Here is an 18,888-nt window from a genome sequence, read left to right as displayed (position 1 = left end):
CCTTTTTTGGTGCTTTCTGCATGATGGTGGTGTTGATGGTAGATGTCTGTTTTCACAAGATGGCTCCGGGTCCTGTGCGGCGAGGATTGCAATGGATTGTGTTTTTAAAGATGGCCGCCGTGCTCCTTCCAGTTCCTGTGCGATGACGCTGTTTCCGGTTCTGCTATTTAACGGTGACTGTAAATAGCGGTGACCGTTGATTATGGTCACCGCTATTTACAGTCACCGCTATTGCCACTTTGCTCTATGGCGGTAGTGTTATGTACGGTGCGTTTGATGCCGGTAAGGGCTTTTTGGGGCCCTTTTGCAGCATGGCGCTAGGTATGTTACCGGCATGGCGCAAAGATCGTGCCCGCGAAGTCGTAATAGGCCGCTTTTAGCGGTCTATTGCCAGCTCGGACACGCTATTTGCACCATGCCGGTAATTACTGGTACTTACCTCCAAACTCGGAATGAGGGCCTAAGAGACCCACAAGCCGCAGAGACGCCATAGCAAAGGGGAAGCCCACAGTAGCCACAAGAGACCTAAGTAAGGAGGAAGCTGACCCCGAGACTGGCCAGTGCCCTAGAAGAATCCAAAAGGTACGTGAGTGAACGGACTAGCTGGCGGGGCCAGAAGAGGGTCTTGTCAACTGCAGAGGGGCCCAAGAAGGAAAACATACAAATCTGGGGCAACATTAGATCACGCCCTGAAAGACAATTTCCCAGAGAGTCCAAAAAAAAAAATATTTTATAATTAAGGGGAACCCTGAAAATCCCCACCTGAAGAAAGAGAACCAACGACAAATGATCTCTAATCTTCCTCGTGGCAGTCGAGTAAACCAAGTCTGCCCATCATGAGAAGCAGCAAAATACAGGTCTGGGACTCGCACGCAAAGCCAGGGAGACCTGCATATTGTGTTCCTTGGGGCCTGACTTGGCAGGAGATTAAACCAAGTTGGCCCAGAACCAAGTGAAAGGAAGACCAGGGCAAAAGAGTTATTCCCCCCATTATGGTGAAATTGTGAAACTAAGTGAAAGAGGCCTGGGAAGGGGAGTCATTGCCCCTGGTGTTGTCCACTGTGGACATTAAAGAAAAGCCACGGGAAGGGAGTCATTTCCCCTGGTTGTGCTGAACTGCAAAGCTGAAATACCAGGAGATGGGAGCCATTCTCCTCGTAACCCGAGGCCAGGGGAAATGAGTCATTCGCCCTGGTTGTGTTTAACTGTACAACCAAGTGCAAAGAGACCAGGAGAAGGGAGTCATTCTCCTGGTAACCACGTTTCTAAAAACCTTGTGGTACAAAGTGTTAAAAGATAGGCAGTGTGTTTACCCAGGAAATGTGTATGAACTTTGTCTTTTGTGTTGGAGGACAATTCTGACCCGGGGAAGGGAACCATTCCCTTAAGAAGACACCAAATACTGGAAGTGAACTTGTATCCCCAGTCCAGAAGAAGGGCGTTATTCTAGACCAAGAAGGTCTACTTTCTCTCTAGTTTAGTTTTAAGTGTAAGGGACAGAAGTAGGGTTTTGACACAGGACGGTGGACTATTGATTTACAAGGACATTCTGACATAACCCACAGTTTTGTAGTTGAGGCAGGGGAAACCCCTCTTAGAGATAAGTGAAGTTAGGTTTTCTTTTTATTTCCCTGACCAAGAAATGTCTAGAGCAATAACCTGTGTGTCAGTCTCCTCCTTCTGCACCCCTACATTACATTTATTTCATGGTACACTACTGAGTAATGGTGATACAATAAGAGTGTAATTATTTTGTATCACTCTCCCTCCCGGCCTGCCCGACAAATCTACTCCTTTAATGGGGCCAGGTAAAAAACATTGGTTTGCATCACCTTATGCCTGCTCGGCTGTGGGCTACTTTCCCAGAAAGGGACAGGGTTCATTTGGTTACTATTAATTTACTGCCTCTGCTGCCTGCTTGGCAGGCAGATATAATCCCTGGCAAAGGACAAAATTATGTTTTCCCATAATTACCAACAGGTGGTGCTCGAACACACCACTCAACTCACACGCTTTTGGCATGAGTTCTGCCATGGAATTGGGTCACTCGCCGCCAAGCCCTGTATCCTTCCATAAATTCAATCGGCTTTCTCTTGCCAAAACTAAATCTTCTGTTTTTTAGCATACCTGGCAACTCAAAGGATTCAGTGATTTACACAGAACGCGGACTAGAGGATAAGCAAACTCTAATGGAGCCACAGGGCGTTCAGATCTTCCCCACTCAGCCCTAGACCATCGTCTTGCTCGGATACATTTCTGGGGGTATTGGCAGGATAGATTGTTTTAGATATCTACTTGTTTTCATTAATTTTATAATATTCACCTTTTAATTGTTTAGGGGGAGCCTAAAGAAATGTTACCGTATGTGTTGCAATGCCTTTGTTGCTCCTCTCTTCGTCCTATATGCTATCTCCATGCCTTCCGGGCATATAATATGACCAAAAAGGTTCAGGTCCTACTTCATGCAGATAATGAATTAGGATTTCTGTTAAGCTTTGAAAAAAAACTGGTTACACAATAGGAGGCACAAGGGTGTAGGGCTGCTTGTTTTCTTGTCCTCTGAATCAGAAGTGTTGCAATCTGGTGAAGTTTTATGATTGCTCCCTGTGACATCAAAAGGGAGTGCTCCTCCTGAGTCATTGCCTGCTCATTTTGCCTGCAACACGCTATGTAGTCAATAGGGTCTCACATCATTGGTCATAGTTTCGGTGCACCTAGTAACTGACTAACAGGGCCATCCCATCACTATCAAGCCTAACAGGAAACATTAACGTTGAAATAAATTACTCTCTCACTCAGAAGATGTTCTGTGAAAAAAGTGGATTTGTAGTTTTGATATCAGTATATCTCATATTCCCCACTCTCGCAGTAAGCTTACCATCCCAAAGGGATGAGGAGATTGGCTTGCCTGTATATACATTTTATTTCATCTACAGGAGAATGTTTCAGCGATTACAGATATCCTTATGCAGTATATTTATTACTGGTAATATAATGCCCTCAGAATTACCTTACATATAAATGACATGGTGTTTTTTTTCTAGTTGGTTTTGGTTTTGTTGGAATACATTTGTGAAGGCTTTCTAGTTGAGCCCCTTTCCAAGTTGTATGTGCTCTGGTTTACACGGTCAACAACTTCATACAGTTAGGTTTTCTACAACATGACTAGTGTTTAATTCTTCTCCCTTCAGCCTAGCTTTCCCTACTAGGGGAGGATGTAGCAGTGTATGGCGCCTAATGAATGTCTTCTCGACTCTCCTTATTCTTCAGTATGAGCCTTGGTGGGTGTTAATATAAACATTTACATTTCCTATGGTATGTCCTTTACGCCCATCTATCTAGGCCCAGGTGGGAAAAAGGGTGCACCAGTCAAACATTCTTGTTAAGGGATTGAATATGGTTTAGTAGCATATAGCTAGCAGTCATGTTCCTTAGGGTACTCCATATTTCACAGCAACACTGGCATACTACTTTCAAAGATAGCTTTCAACTTCTATAATAGGAAGCCTTGGTCTTGATCCAAAAAGACTAATCTCCCTCACTATCACAAGTGAGGGTTTAGGTTCTATTCAAACTATGGAGGCCAGTATTACCCCTCCTTCCTTGATGGATTTCAGTTTGGTCTCCAACCTTTGGGTGTTCTTTCTGGGGTGGGTAGAGAGTGTGGCAAAGGGTAGGAGCAGCCTTCCAGATAAGGTGCATATGTAGTAGGCCTTTTTGCACCCATACATCTTTCAATGTGGCACTTTTAATTGTCCCATGCATGTCAGCAGCTTGCAAATCCACTTGCAAATCCACTCTTTACTTTAGCTAGTGTGGGGTGAATTTAAAGGCTCCAAACAGATGTCCCTTTCACACAAATGGCAGTCATTTAAACCCTACAACAAAACGGCCTAGTTTTTGCTTTTGTTTTCCATATAAAGTTAAAGAGCCATGTGGAAAGGGGCCTACCTATAATTGTCAATGGACAAGCAGCAGTTAATTTACAAAAGAAGGAGGAATCAAATAATCATGTGACAAAGAAAATAGGATTTTTAAACATTGAAAGCAAAAACAGCCTGCACATGTGTAAAAAACGGCTTTAAAAAGCCACAATGAAAAAAATATCACTGCTCACGGAAAAATGTCAGAAAAGCAAAACATGATGTGTGGGTTGACCAAAGCAATGTATATTATGTTTCACCCACAAAACTCCAGTGACATTTGAAGAGACACTTATTCTTCAGGGAAACCTTTTCTGGCTGAGGGAAAAACCTCACAAAGGAAAAACCCACTTCGGCCTAGATGTCACATCTCATATCTAATAACCCTGCAATAACATTTGGTGCTGCTAAAGACATCAAAATTCAGTATCCTCCAGACTTCCTGACTAGGAAAGCAGGGACTTCAAAAGAAAACCATCTTTGGCTGGAGCATGACTGAAAGGTTTGAATCCTTGTTGCACCCACTTCAACAAGCACACACTAACTTCAAAGAGACTCATAAAAACCTCTGGTAACAGGCTAGCCCAGGGGACAGATGGCGGTGCTGGATGAAGCAGCCCTCCCATTTGCTGAACAGGAACACTCAAAATTAATTTAAAAGACTATTTTCATTTTAAGCATTTTGCACAGCAACCATACTGTGGATTGATTTCATTTTTATACATTTTTTATGTAATTTTCAGGTGGTTTTGGGGATGTAAACTGCTTCTACCTGTGACTCTGGGAACTGTAATGGCCAGTTAGACTAGGTTTCTGGCTGATCTGAACATGTTATAAATGTGAGAGTTGGTGAAAAGGTGGAAAATTAAATTAGGGATATGCTTACTGCTGTGCATTTTATGGAAATGACAAAAATGTGCCACATGGCCATGCTACATCGTACGGATTTGGCGGGCGGTTTATCTAATTCCCCATGATCAGCTAAAACAGAAAATATGTTTAGTATGGCAGTTGCTATTACAATTATGAAGTTGTGATACATAACTAGTTTTTGCCAAAAAGTTGAAAGGAGACCAAAGGATGATGACAAATGGTAAAATACAGATGTTGCTCCAAACCCCTAAACCAATCCTGACTTGGGGCGGAGAGAGAGAGGGTAACTGTCTAATCCTAGCGGCAAGGACTAATGCCTGGAACTTCCCCTAGATTGTAAAATTGGTGGTGTCATTCCTGCTATATAAGGGAGACTGCACTAGGACTGGGGGATAGAAACAAAAACCGGGGATACAGAAAAAGGAGAAAGACAGGGGGACGGAGAGAAGGCTGCTGAAACTTACCATTTTTGAGAGTGGAGTGACCAGACCCCTGCCCTATCTTTCCAGAGTGTCCTGGGATGCAGCTGGGTTTCCTGAACCTTAAACAAAGGCTTGCTATGTATGTAGCAATAACCTCAGCCCTAAATTGCATAAACCCTTCATTCTTGTAGCATTGCATCCAATAGTTACCCCATTGAAAATTCCCCATTGAAACTCCCAATTGCCAGTGCATTTCAGTAATCTCCTCACTGAAGAATCCTTTGTTTGCCCATATAGTTCAGTCATCTCCCCATAGAAGAATCTCTTGTTTGCCTGTATATGTTAGCATATCCCCATTGAAAAAACCCTCATTTGTCTGTGTAAATCTTTAGTATTCTTGTAAGTCAATCAATTAATTCCCCCATTGAATTTCACTGGATCAGGATTGGTGGAATTTGAAACCAGCAATTTTTTCCCCAGTGTTTTTGTTAATTGTTATAGTTATAAAGTGTTGCCCAAAAGAATTAATCCCATTGTGATCTGAGAAACAAATTTGTCCCGTGTTTAAATTGGCTCTCATAAATGAATTTCCATTTGCCACTGCCATTCCCCTTTGCATCTGCTATCCTAACCCAAAAACGATTTTCCTTGTGTGAGATAACCCCTTTCCCAGAGCCTACCTGTCATGTGCAGCCTCAGTAAAAAAAAACGAATTCCATTTGCATTTTCTTTTCATTGAAATTGAGGATAACATCCCTAAACCCGATGTTCCTCTTCTGTTCCGCTTTCCCTATTGTGTGCGGATTAGTATTCCCTAAATGCTCTGCCTGTCTTTCGAAACATAAGCAACCGAATTCCCTGTTTTCCATCTCTTTCCCATAGCCATTGTGAGAAATAATTAAAGAAAACCATTCTTCTATTGATGCTCCAAAAACAGATTTTCCCCTGTTTTGCTGTCTCCCAATCTTGTTTCTTTAGGCACCACACCAAAACCGATTCCCCCCCTGTATTCTTACTCCCTGCCACTGCCTTCCATTCAAAGGAATCAAGTCCAATTGATGTTTGGGGGGGTTGAGTGTTGCAGGGGGAGTGATTAACGCTAATGCTATCATTGTGGTAAATTGTTATTTTTCTGTTCTGCCATTAAAAAAAGTAAGTAACTGTGACCGTATAGCTTAACCTGGTTGTTTTGTAGAGATTATTGCATTTTGTGTTGCCACAACATTGTTGTAAGTGGTTGATTTTCCTTTGACATAATCAATTAATAAATATGTTTTTGATACACACCGGCCTGGTTTCTAGTCCATTGTGACACGGGGTGTTTGTGGAGGTTGGTTGCAAGACGGTTTAGAGGCCTACTCAAAAAGAATCCGTAGTATACAAAAAATAAAAAGCGTTTTATTGTGCGCCAGATTCATTGTAGGAGAAGAAGTTCCCTGGCTTGCGTGTGCCGTGTAAAAAACGTGAGACTAGCCACACAGTTCCTTGATAGAAGCAACTGGGATGAGTTCTACATGTTCATTTACTAGCACTCGCCTCTGTTAATAGATTATACTCTGAGTAATATAGGCTACAGGAGATATTGTGTGGCACTATGAAGAGACTTCTTTCATTTATTGTTTTAGTTTTTTCGACTGCATGCATTTTCTAGGTTACAGTGCTATGCAGGGATTTTGCATCGTGAACATGCTTTTTACATTGCTTTTTGACATTGGTGTACAATTGTGTAAAAGGACAATGCGCCTTAATCAGGGGCTTCATTTGTGTTTCATTTACCTTTGTTTTCACCAGATTTAATCTCGTCAGTTCCATTGCATCAGCATGGACCTTTCGTACTGCTTTTTTCATCTCAGCATAACATCAATGGCATTTAAGGACTTGAGGTTTTATGAGAGCCTCCCAGCAAAAAGTTGTGTTTGGCATTTGTGATTAGAAAAAGCTCTATGGGTTAAATATGAAGATGTGGATTGGATAGTTAAGGATTGCATGTGTTGGCACGTGTGTATGAAAGGGCACTGCTGACTGTTAGTTATCTTAGCAGAGAGCAGGGAATAGCTGCCCATGTGGCCTGAACCATATTTAACATCTTTCCTACTAATAGGAAAGATTTTCCTTTTAGGCAACTTTCTCTCCATATTCTATGGACCCCCAAAACGTTTTGCGTTTGTTTTTTAACCTGTCCTGACTTTTTACAGACAAGTTCTTCCCTGGCCTTTTGCTCATTTGTCATTGGGAAAATGATTAGCCCTTCAGAGTATCAGTACGGCAAAACTATTTTTCCCCCATTTGTCTTTTTACCTGTTTTGGTAACTTTTCTAACAGTGCACACATCATCTTACAATGCAGAGCATGGGGATAACTTTCTATCAGTCTAGTCTTTTACACTGGGGATTTGTGGTTATTTTATATGTGCCTAAAGACAAACTGGAGGCAGCAGTTACATGTGCACCATTTTTGCAATACCCTTAGTGTGCACATTCGCATTTACTGTGTCTGGCTGCTAAATGTGGTTAGTGCCCTAAAATGGCTGTCACAATGCTTTCGCTTGCTCTTTGGCCATATTGTTTCTTGGCCTTCTTGCTGCCTTCTCAGGTCAGGAAATCCAAAATATGGTCAAGTATTTGCCAGGGAAAGCCGCTATTTTTGCCGGCTAGTGCATGCCATTTGTGTGTGGACCCAGGAACTGGGTGGGCCGGTCTGGCCCCATTCCACAACCATGGTGCCAGAAAGTCTGGTGTGCATGAGTGAAACCCACAGTGGCCTCCTATTCGAACATTGCTGGCTGAGTGCGTGATGCAGATCCTTACCATTGGTGGGCTGGTAATTGCCACTAGTCTGGATTTGGGCTAAGAATAGGACTCCTGTGTGTAGAGTGTTGGAGCCAAGTATCCTGTGTAGCCATGCAGCCGACTGAGGGCCCGTGGACGACTCCTAAAGAGGCCTGGTGACCTTTCCTGCAATTGCCTCGGTGAAGCCCTGCTGCACTACCTCATCTAAGAAGACCCTCTGCAGTGCTTCAACCCTTGGACTGGTGGGACCAACCATTCTTGATGACTTCTCGCGCTCCTGCAGTCCTAAGCCCTCGGAATCGTCCCTGGACCGCCCAGTGGACAGACAAGCTCTGAATTGGGCTACAGCACCAGAAGCGGGGACGTTCCACATTTTTTCTTGAACTTCAGTGGTCACCAGCTCGTGCCACAAGTCGCCTTCCTGCCAAGTTCAGCTTCCCAGCATCAAGGAATTCTGTCCAGGAAAGTCTTCTTTGACCTGCTGTCGCCCGTATGCAGTTGACTGTTGCTGGAAAGCACCTTTCTTCCATCTGGTAGAGTGTCCTGAAGGGGCCTGTACCAGTGCTTGCTGCATCTCTTCATCAGAAAAGGGGTTGCACTCAGTCCCTGGAACCGACCGCAATCTGCCATGTACCCGCAGCTCCTGGGCTTCCTATACTGGATCCAACGGCAGGAAAACCTACCTCTAGGAACTCCCAGTCGACCTGCCTAGTCACTTAGGAAAATCACAGTCAGGGTGGCTAGTAATCACAATACTTACAGCCACCTCTGTCACCCCTATAATAAATCTTAGAATAAACATGTATTTATTCTATTCAATTGCTTTTTAAACACTTGTTCTAAAAGCTGTTCTAAAAGATAGAAAAATCATCTCATCTGTAATATTCTCGAGAAGTCTTCTGGAAAACCTTTCACCACCACAAAAACCTTTCCTACTTTTGTCCTCTCTGCCGAGAAGCTTTTGTGACTTTTGAGCACAAGGCCCCATTCAACATTGGGATTGGATTTATAAAGTTACAGCATTATTCTTGTAAACAGGTTTTCCTCACTGCACTATTACATACCTTCCTTTCAGGTGTTTAATTGAATTGTATATATTTCTACAAACCTAAGGTGACTGCTGTTTATATATATTTGATAACTGAGTGCTATGTTATATTACCTGCTGGTTTCATTTTTCTAGTTTGTTTTGGACCTATAAGAGTATTTGTGTGATCACCTGTCTAAGCAGAATTATCGTATGCTTCGCTGTGTGGACTCATTGGGGTCCCCTGACCATACTCTCTCACTCCAAAGACTAGGCCTTACCACTCTCACCTTGATTGGGTTTGCCTAACCTCTCAGAGTTCCGCCGTTCAATATAATTAGGGTGGCATCCTGAAATCTGTCCGCTGGGCCAGAGATCAAAAAATCCAGCTTAGAAATAGGTGTTACAGCAGTGAGGATAAGGTCTTGAGTACCCCAGTGTTGTCCAGTGGTGTATTATCCTACTTCTACTTACACAGAACACTTATCTGAATCTAGTAGTAATATAACAGTTGTCTACTCTTGTTTCTAAATATGGAAACATTCACTAGGTCTACTCTTGCTGCTCTGAAAGTAGATAACCTAAACAAAATTGTGTGTAGACAAAGGTCTGCCATCCTTTCGAAACAAAGGTGACTTACAGAGATTATTTGATCAAAATGAGTCAAGGATTGTTCACTTTGTCTAGTAATGGTGATGCAGTAGGTGCTGGGGCAGACCCCAGCAGTAGCAATGGACTTGTGGTAACTGCCACTGTTGGAAGGGCACATGAAGAGGAAGTTGAGGCTACCAATGTTTCCCTGACAACTTCCGAGGCTGAGGTCATGTGGGAGCTTAAGAGAGAGAAGCTCAGGCTCAGACAGAAAGAGCTTGATTTCAACATGGCCAAGCTGGAATTTGGCAGGATGGAGAAACAGAAGGATATGGATCATCAATTGGAGTTGGCCAGACTACAAGGGTCGCAAAGCTCCTTCACAGGGTCTGAAAGCGGCTCTGGGTCCACTTCGCACCTTAGATTTCCTAAGGATCAGCTCAGTATGTTTGATGAAAAGAATGACACCATAGATTGGCTAACAACTTTTGAGTATGTTTGTGAAGTGCAAGAAGTGGGTGAGTTTGACAAGATTGCACGATTGCTCAGCAGACTGCTCCATTCTGGCTGCAGTGCCATTATTAAGCAGGATCTCCTCTTGAAGTTTGGGAAAACTCATGCCCAATACTTAAAAAGGTTCGGAGATTACAAGAAAAAGGATATTAATTTGTTGGCGTTGTTTGTTACAGATTCCCTTAGAAACCTGAGTGGCTGGGTAGAGGGCCATAAAGTAACCACTTTTGAAGTCATGATCATCTGGTGCTACTGGAACACATTCTAAGAAGATTCCCATCCAGTATCCCAGAATGACAAACCTGCTTCAGGTAAGCAGGAGGAGGAGAAAAAGCAAAAAGAGAAAGTGGGTGGGGCTACTGATAAAACTTGGGCCACAAAAAGTGTTTAAGAGGACTAAGTCACATGAGCGTGGAAAGGGTAGTGGGACTATCTATCCATAATATCCATAATGGTGGCTACTGCAGACCTCCCTACATTGTCGATCTTGTGTAACAAGTGACCATGTGAAGGGGGAGCCCCAGATGTAAGGGTAAGACCATGGGGGTGACTCTGAAGCTGTCACTTCCTAATGAAGAGGATGAGAATCAGAGGCATATCCTTCTCTTTAGATACCTTGCCCAATTGTGAAGGATTGGAAGTAGAGTTAGATTCCTCGGAAACCAGCAATGCTAGAGCTTCTGCTCCCATACCTGTTCATTCCCAAAATAATTGTCCTCATCATAGTGTACTAGTAAAAGGTGTAAGTGTCTCTACTATTAGTAACACTGGGCCCAGTCCAACTGTGGTAGATTCCACTGTGGCAAACCCAGGGGCTCTCAACAGAGCTCCTCTGGTGACTAATCAGTTGGCTGTAGGACCCTCTCTCAACTCTCAGTAATGCCTGTCATTGCAGCTGTGAATAGTGAAGCAGATAGGGGATCTGTCAGTGTGAGAAGAGTTCTGTCAGAGATCAGACTCCAAGACTTAGGTCCTGAGAGAGTCTCTACAGATCCTTCAAGCACTAGGTCTCATGATCTGGCTGCCTTAGCCAAGTCTAAGTGAAAACCTACGGCTAAAGGAGAGACAAAAACAGAGGATGAGGTAAAGAAAATATTTCCCCTGTCATACCTACAAATGGGATTGAGGTAGTTAGCCAAATCCCTGGCCCTGATGAGAAAGAGGGAATGCCAGAAACATTATATTCCCATGAGTCTCCTGCACTGCTAAGTTTGCTCGCAGAAGAGGAGTACCCCAAGGAAGAAATGAGTAAGGTCCAACAGAAACAAAAAACACTTAAAGGCCTATGGAGAAAGGCATGCTTCCAATTGGAGGGTGAGCCTCCTGTGAAGCAAATAGTCCAACAGGAAGTTGGGTTGCTAGTGTGTAAGTCCACATACCCCTAGAGGATACCAGAACAGGTTGGTGGTTCCTCTGGAGGTGAGGCCCGTACTCCTGCAGTTGGCGTAGGACGTTCCCCTTGCAGTTCATCTGGACAGCAGGGGAACTCCGATGTGGTCACCCATGCAATTCTTCTGGCCCATGATGGGGGTCCCAGTGGAAACCTACTGTAGGCGTTACACTTCTTGTCAGCAATCTGACAAAAGTGGAACAGGGATTCAAAATCCACACGCACCTCTACCAGTAGTGGGTGCATCTTTTGAAGAGACAGATCCTAACATTGTTAGACCTCTGAATCATTGTACATGCTCAGGCAATCAGATTACCTTAGTGGTTGTTGATCACACAATCAGATATCCTGAGGCCAACCCACATCAGTTACCAGGAGTAGCTTCCCTGAAGAAAAGTTGTGCCTGACTCAGGCATCATCTTCAAGTCTAGTTACAGCCAGGCCCTGTGGAAGGAAGATGAGGTGACTTATTGGTCATCCATCTCTCCCCCACAATCATTTGATCTGAGGGAGAGATTCTTTAGAACTCTCCAAAGTATGATTGGAGCCCTTAGAGACCCCAAAGAAGGCAGTAGGACCTTCTTGTATCATGATTATTGTTGAAAACCCTGATGAGTTTGTGGTCTGTGCCTTACAACGTTGCAAGACTCAGTAATGTGAACTATTCAGTGGCCCTTGAAAGACCTAGAAAGAGTTTTTGCTATAGAGTTTTTATGATGGAGAAGTTGAAGGATTTCGTCCTTAGGGATCGAATTGGAGCCCTGATCCCGGTTTCAGAAAGGGAGACAGAGAAATCTGAGTCTCTCCCTGCCCTGTTCCAGGGCAGCCCTTCTTATGGCTTCTTCGAGGGTGGCCTAGTGTCCCCTCAATTGACTCAACAACAGCAAGGTGAGGTGAAAACATTGCTGAGGCAATTTTCCCCCTTGTTCTCCCTAATCCCAGGCTTTACACTTTGGTATGAGCAGGACTGTGTTACTGGAGCTGGTGGACCTACCACGTTTAGGAGTTGTAGTTGTTGAGACCAAATGAGATCTTACATTGTGATTGAGATCAACACAATGTTGGATCTAGGAGTGATAGAACCCTCTAGTAGTCCTTGGTCTAGTCCTGTGGTTCTGGTACCAAAAGCATGTACATCTGATTTGAGATTCTCTCTGCACTACAGGGCTCTGAATGCTGTCACCAAGACAGATGTTCATCCCCTTCCACGAACAGATGTGTTGGTGGACAAACTAGGTGATGGCAAGTACCTTAGCTCCTTTGATATCACTGCAGGGTATTGGTAAATATCCCTGACAGAATATGCCAAGGAAAAGAGGGCATTTCCAACACCCAAGGGTCTTTACCAGTTCAGGGGAATGCCTTTTGGGTTGAAGAATGCACCTGCCACTTTCCAAAGGGTTGTCAGCCATGTTCTGAATGATGGGTTGGATGATTTCTGCACTGCAAATCTGGATGATATGGCAGTCTTCAGCACTACTTGGGAGGGACATCTCAGACAACTGGAGATTGTGTTGCAGGCTCCTCAGAAGGCCCACCTGACCATAAAGGCTACCAAGTGCCAGATTGGCCAGGGTGCAGTGACCTACCTTGGGCATGAGGTTGGTGGGGGTAACATTCAGTCTCTTCTCAGCAAAGTATTGGTTGCTCAGGACTGGGCAGCACCCACAACCCAAACCCACCTGAGAGTTTTTCTAGTCCTCTCTGGGTATTACAGAAACGTTATGGCAGACTATGGCACCCTAACTGCACCTCTCACTGCCCTCACAACTCCAAAGAAACCTAAGAATGTTTCTTGGTCTGGGGAGTATGAGATGGCCTTCCGAGGCCTGAAGGATTCCCTTTGGCAGGCCCCTGTTCTCAGGGCACCCGTTTACCAGAGACCTTTATTTGTGCAGACGATACCTCCAATACTGGGAAGGTGGTGTCCTTTCACAGTTGGATGACATAGGCATGAAACAGTCTATATGTTTTATCAGCCACCAGCTTAAGGACAGAGAGCTCAGGTGGGCAAATTGTTCCATGTTGTGGAGCCTTCAGAGACAGAGACCTTACTTCAATGGGACTCCCTTCACTGCAAATGGGCCATAAGCCCTTAAAGTGGTTGAGGACCATTGATTGATTGATTGATTGATTTGTTTATTTATAGAGCGCTTTATGCCAAGGCGCTGTACAATGGAACAACTCATACAGTGAACAACAATAAACAAACAATGTGATCAAAATTACATGATGAATCATTTGACAGTAAACAGTGCAAAAAGCAGTTAACTGTGGAGAAGGGGAGGTAGAGCGGAAGTAGGATTGGCGAGGGGGAATAGAAAAGAAAAGAACAAGTGAGGAATAGGAAGGTGGGAGAATGGAGGGAGAGGGGATTAAGGAGTCAGAAGAGGGAGAGGGGGGATGAAGAGAGAATGGGAAGATCTTCAAGGAGGAGAGTAGAGGAGAAGGGATTTAAGGGATGTGCGAAATGAGGGAAGGGTAGTGGAAGAGCGGATTGAGAGAGGGAGTGCGTTCCAGTGAAGAGGAGCAAGAAGTTGGAAGGAACGAAACCTGGAAGAAGCACAAGGGGAAGGAGGTACAGTAAGGAGGAAACGGTCAGCAGAACGAAGAGGGTGTGAGGGGGAGTAGAAGGTGAGAAGTGAGGAGAGATAAGGAGGAGCGAGACCATATAAGGATTTAAAAACAAGGCAGAGAAAGCAGAATTTTAACTGAGAGTGGAAAGGTAGCCAACGAAGAAGAGAGAGCGAGGAGGAGATGGAATCACGGGAGGTAAGGAGACAAAGGGTACGAACAGCAGAGTGGTAAATGGATTTGAGGGGGGTAAGCTGGGAGGCAGGAAGTCCAAAGAATAAAGGGGAGCAGTAAAATAGCAAGGAAAAGATGAGAGGAGATAAGGAGTTTGGTTGCATGGAAAGTGAGGGAGGGACGGATTTTGCGAATGTTGTATAGATGGAAGCGGCAGGAGCGAGAGGTAAGTGAAATGTGTGGGAGAGAGAGGAGTCGAAAATAACACCCAGATTGCGAGCCTTGGAGGAGATAGGGAGGTCGGAGGGGGGAAAGTGAATGAATGGGGGAGGAGAGGGAGAAGAAAGTGAGTTAGAAGGGAAGAAAAGGACTTCCGTCTTATCAGTGTTAAGAGAGAGGAAGCGGGAGGACATCCAGTTCTTGATAGCTGTGAGACAGGAGAAGAGTTTGAGATGAAGGTCAGGTGTGAATGAGGAGAAAGAGAGAAAGAGTTGAGTATCATCAGCATAAAAGTGATGGGAGATGTCAAAGGAGGAGATAACAGGGGCGATGAGTGATGTATAAAGAGAGAAAAGGAAAGGACCAAGTACAGAGCCTTGAGGAACACCATATGTTAGAGGGAAGGAAGAAGAGGTCTGACCACCCCAAGAGACAGTAAAGGAGCGAGAAGAGCGGTAGGAGGATAGTCAGTTGAGAACAGGGCCCTTGAAACCAAAGGAGGAGAGAGTGTGCAGGAGGAGTGGATGATCGACAGTGTCAAAGGCAGCAGAGAGGAGAGAGTTGAGGATCAAAGTAAGAGCTGTTTCAGTGGAATGTTTAGGTCGAAAGCCAGATTGAAAGGGAGGAAGAATAGAGGAGGAGGAGACAAAAGAAGAGGGTTGGGAATAAGCTAGACGCTTAAGGAGTTTGGAAAGGAAAGGAAGAAGGGAGATGGGTCTGTAGTTAGAGGTGAGGAGTGGGTCAGCCAAGGGTTTTTTTAGGATAGGGATAATCGTAGCATGTTTGAAGGCTGAGGGAAAAGTAGAAGAGGAGAGGCAGGTGTTAAAGAAAGTGGTAAGGTATGGGATAAGAAGTGGGTAGATTTTGGGAATGAGAACAGAGGGGAGAGGGGCGGAGGTGGGGTGAGCTTTGGACAGGAGAGAGGAGACATCTGACGAAGAGACATGTGAGACATATCGGAGGGGGGAGGAGAGGGGGAAGGAGAAGAGAAGGAGTTAGAGGGGAGGTTAATTTTTTAACCTCCCCTCTAACCATGAAGGGAGACCATGAAGGGAGACCATGAAGGGAGAGAATCCTAAATTGCTCAGGTGGGCCATACATCTTCAAGGCTTTGACTTCACTATTGAGCATAGGCCAGGTGCACAACATAGCAATGCTGATGGACTGTCCAGAATGTATAACCGACTGGAACAGGAGACCCATCCAGGGATGGAGTAGATCCATCCTGCCCCTAGTCTTGAGGGTGGAAGGGTGAGTGTTAGAAAAGATTTCCCTTTTAGGCAACCTATGGACCCTGTGGTCGGTCAGAAGAAGGTGGACACTTAAAGGACATTATTACTGGTATTTATTAAAATAATAAAGGTAAGGCCTATCTTTCCCTATTGCCAAAGGGCTATCCCAGCATATATAAATATCTAAAGGTGCGTGTCAGAAAGTCCCAAATGTCAATGTCTCTTCTTAGTCCAAAGTCCTATTCACTAAAATATCTACCTTCAAACAGTCTCTTGCCACCTTCTCGACAAGATCTAGTAACTCTTTTATAAGGTGCTTGGGTTTTTTCTCCACTTTAGAGACAATTATTCCACAGTCCTTTGTGTCGCTCTTTCGTATACCTTGATCCAGGCTTACATACCTTTCTGACTCTTGTGTCCATGACCTTCTTATGTTAGTTATCCTTTGTAGTGGCTTGACCCCCACCCCTCGCCTGGGGTTGCTCAGTTTTATTATTTCTCTTATCTGTTTCACTTGATTTTACTTCCCATTCATATTTATAGATGTGTCTTTCTGGTGTCCTCTACTCTTCATTTCTTAAACCATGCGCTACTTTCCCCTCCTCCCAGGGTGTTTGTGCCGAGTTGTTAATACCTTCTCTTTCAGGTTTATTCGTTATTCTCTTGATAACATTAACACAGTTCCACTTAAATGGCTTCACGTTTAGTATCTCATCAATTTCACTAGGGCAGATTTATCCTGCTCCATACCGATGCTCCTGCGGCCTCCCGGTACTCCTATTCTCACCATTACTGCTGTATCTGCGGGGGAATGTTCTCGGGCTCAGCACCCACTCAGGTTCTCTTCCTCTGCCCAGACCTCATGCTTCTCCTTGTCGCTGGTGTTCCACACCCGTCCCTCTTGTTAAGACCGGGTCTGGATGCAGGTTGTCTTGTTGACTTCCCCGCTGGGTTGTTTCGGCACTGTTCGATGGGCGCACGACCCACCACAAAGTCGTTGTGGTCATGACGACACTGGGATAACTATTCCCTTCTGCACGGGTTTGCTCTGCTCAGAATCATCGGGCCTCCAGCATTTCCCTCTGATGCTCAGGACTCCTCTGAAAGTCGCGGCCTCCATGGCTTTCCTCAGCGCCATCTCCTCCAGGCATCACGTCGCCAAGGGAATTCCCATGCTTATGCTTTCGTCTCTCTGTGCTTCGCCTTTCCTCGGCATGCTCTCCCTTTCCCTCCTCATTTCAGTTAAATGTATGTTTCTCCTTAAAGAGGCCGATCCTCCTCCTTGTGCATAAGGGGGTATTTTAGTTTTGTCTTCAGCCAAGTCTCTAGATCTCATAATGTTCTTCATATCGGATAATCCCTTATATGCTACTATGGTGTATGATCTAGGGAGTTCCTCAGAAAAACGGAGTCCTTGTCCCCTTAGGGGGAGTCTCTCCCAGTGAGGTCCCACTTGTTCAGACCCAGAGGGAGGGTTTTGCGGAGCAGGCTCACCTCCCTAGCCTCAAGGGGGGAGGCTACACCTTGGGAAAAAGGGGCAAATACTCTCGATTCGTCAGAACCCCCAAGCCTTTTGCTTTTGATTTGAATCTGTCCCAAACATTGTTTTGGGGAGAAGTGAATCCTTCAGATTCTTCTCCCTGGCCTTTTGCAAATTGTTCATGGGGAAACTGATCAATCCTTCAGACTATCAGTACTGGGAAACTATGCTTCCTTTTTGTCTTTTTACTTTTTACCTGTTTTGGCAACTTTTCTAACAGTGCACACAGCATCTTACATGCAGTGCATGTGAATACCTTTGCATCACCCTAGCCTTTTACACTGGGGATTTCTGGTTATTTTTATATGTTCCTAAAGACAAACTGTAGGCAACAGTATTTTTACCATGTTTTCAGTACTTTTAGTATGCACGTCCACATTTACTGCGTCTGGCTACAAAACGTGGCTAGTGCCCCAAAATGACCGTGTCACAAGACTTTTACTTGTTCTTTGGCCATATATATTTTTTTTTACTTCTTCTTGCCTTCTCAGGTCAGGAAATTCCTAATATGGTCATGCATTTGCCCACTAAAGCAGCTGATTTTGCATGCTAGTGCATGCCATTTGTATGTTGACCCAGAACGTGGGTGGGACTGTCTGGTCCCATTGCACAACAATGGTGCCAGAAAGTCTGGAGTGCATGCATGAGTGAAACTCACAGTGGTCCATGATAAGACCACTGCTGGCTGAGTGAGTGGTGCAGATTCTTGCCATTGGTGGGATGGGAATCGCCACTTGCGCGGATTTGAGCTAAGAAGAGGACTCCTGCAGCCATTCCAGCAGATCAGCGATGGAGCCAAGTATCCTGTGTATCCGTGCAATCGTCTGAAGACTTGTGGATGACTTCTGAAGACCTTTCCTGCAATTGCCCCGGTGAAGCCCTCCTGGACTACCTCATCTGAGAAGACCCTCTGTCATGCTTCAACCCTTGGACTGGTGGGACCAACTAATCTAAAAGTTTTTCTTCACTCCTGAGCTCTCAGAATCATCGCCGAACCACCCGGTGGACAGACCCGCTCTGAATTGGGCTACACCACCAGAAGAATCACTGTTCCACACTTTCTTCCAGAAATTCATTGGTGGCCAGCTTGTGCCACAAGTCACCTTCCTGCCAAGATCAGCTTCCCAGCATCAAGGGATCGTGTCCGGGAAGGTCTTCTTTGATCGTGACTGGAGAGATACCTGCTGTCGCCCGTGTGCAGTGAATGTCACCAGAACCAGCGTTCCTCTGTCTGGTAGAGTGTCCTGAAGAGGCCTGCATCAGTGCCTGCTGCATTCCTTTTCCAGAAAGGGTTGCACTGAGCACCTAGACCCGACCGGAATCCAAATTGAATCTGCAGCTCCAGGGCTTCCTCTACTGGATCCAATGGCAGTGAAACCTACCTCCAGCAACTGGCAGCCAACCTGCCTGGTCACTTGGGAAAATTGGAGTCAGGGTGGAGAGTAATCGCAATGCTTACACCCACCCAGTCTGCCCTATAATTAACCCCAGAATAAACTTTTTGTCTTTTGTTTATTCCATCGCTTTTTAAACAATTGTTCTAAAAGCTCTTCTATAAGATAGAAAAAGCATCATACTTACCTGTAATATTCTTGATAAGTCTTCTGGAAAAATGTTCACC

Source organism: Ambystoma mexicanum, chromosome 5q (assembly GCF_040938575.1).
Source record: "Ambystoma mexicanum isolate Mex_15411 chromosome 5q, UKY_AmexF1_1, whole genome shotgun sequence".
NCBI classification, from domain to species: Eukaryota; Metazoa; Chordata; class Amphibia; order Caudata; family Ambystomatidae; genus Ambystoma; species Ambystoma mexicanum.
This window is presented reverse-complemented; position numbering follows the sequence as displayed.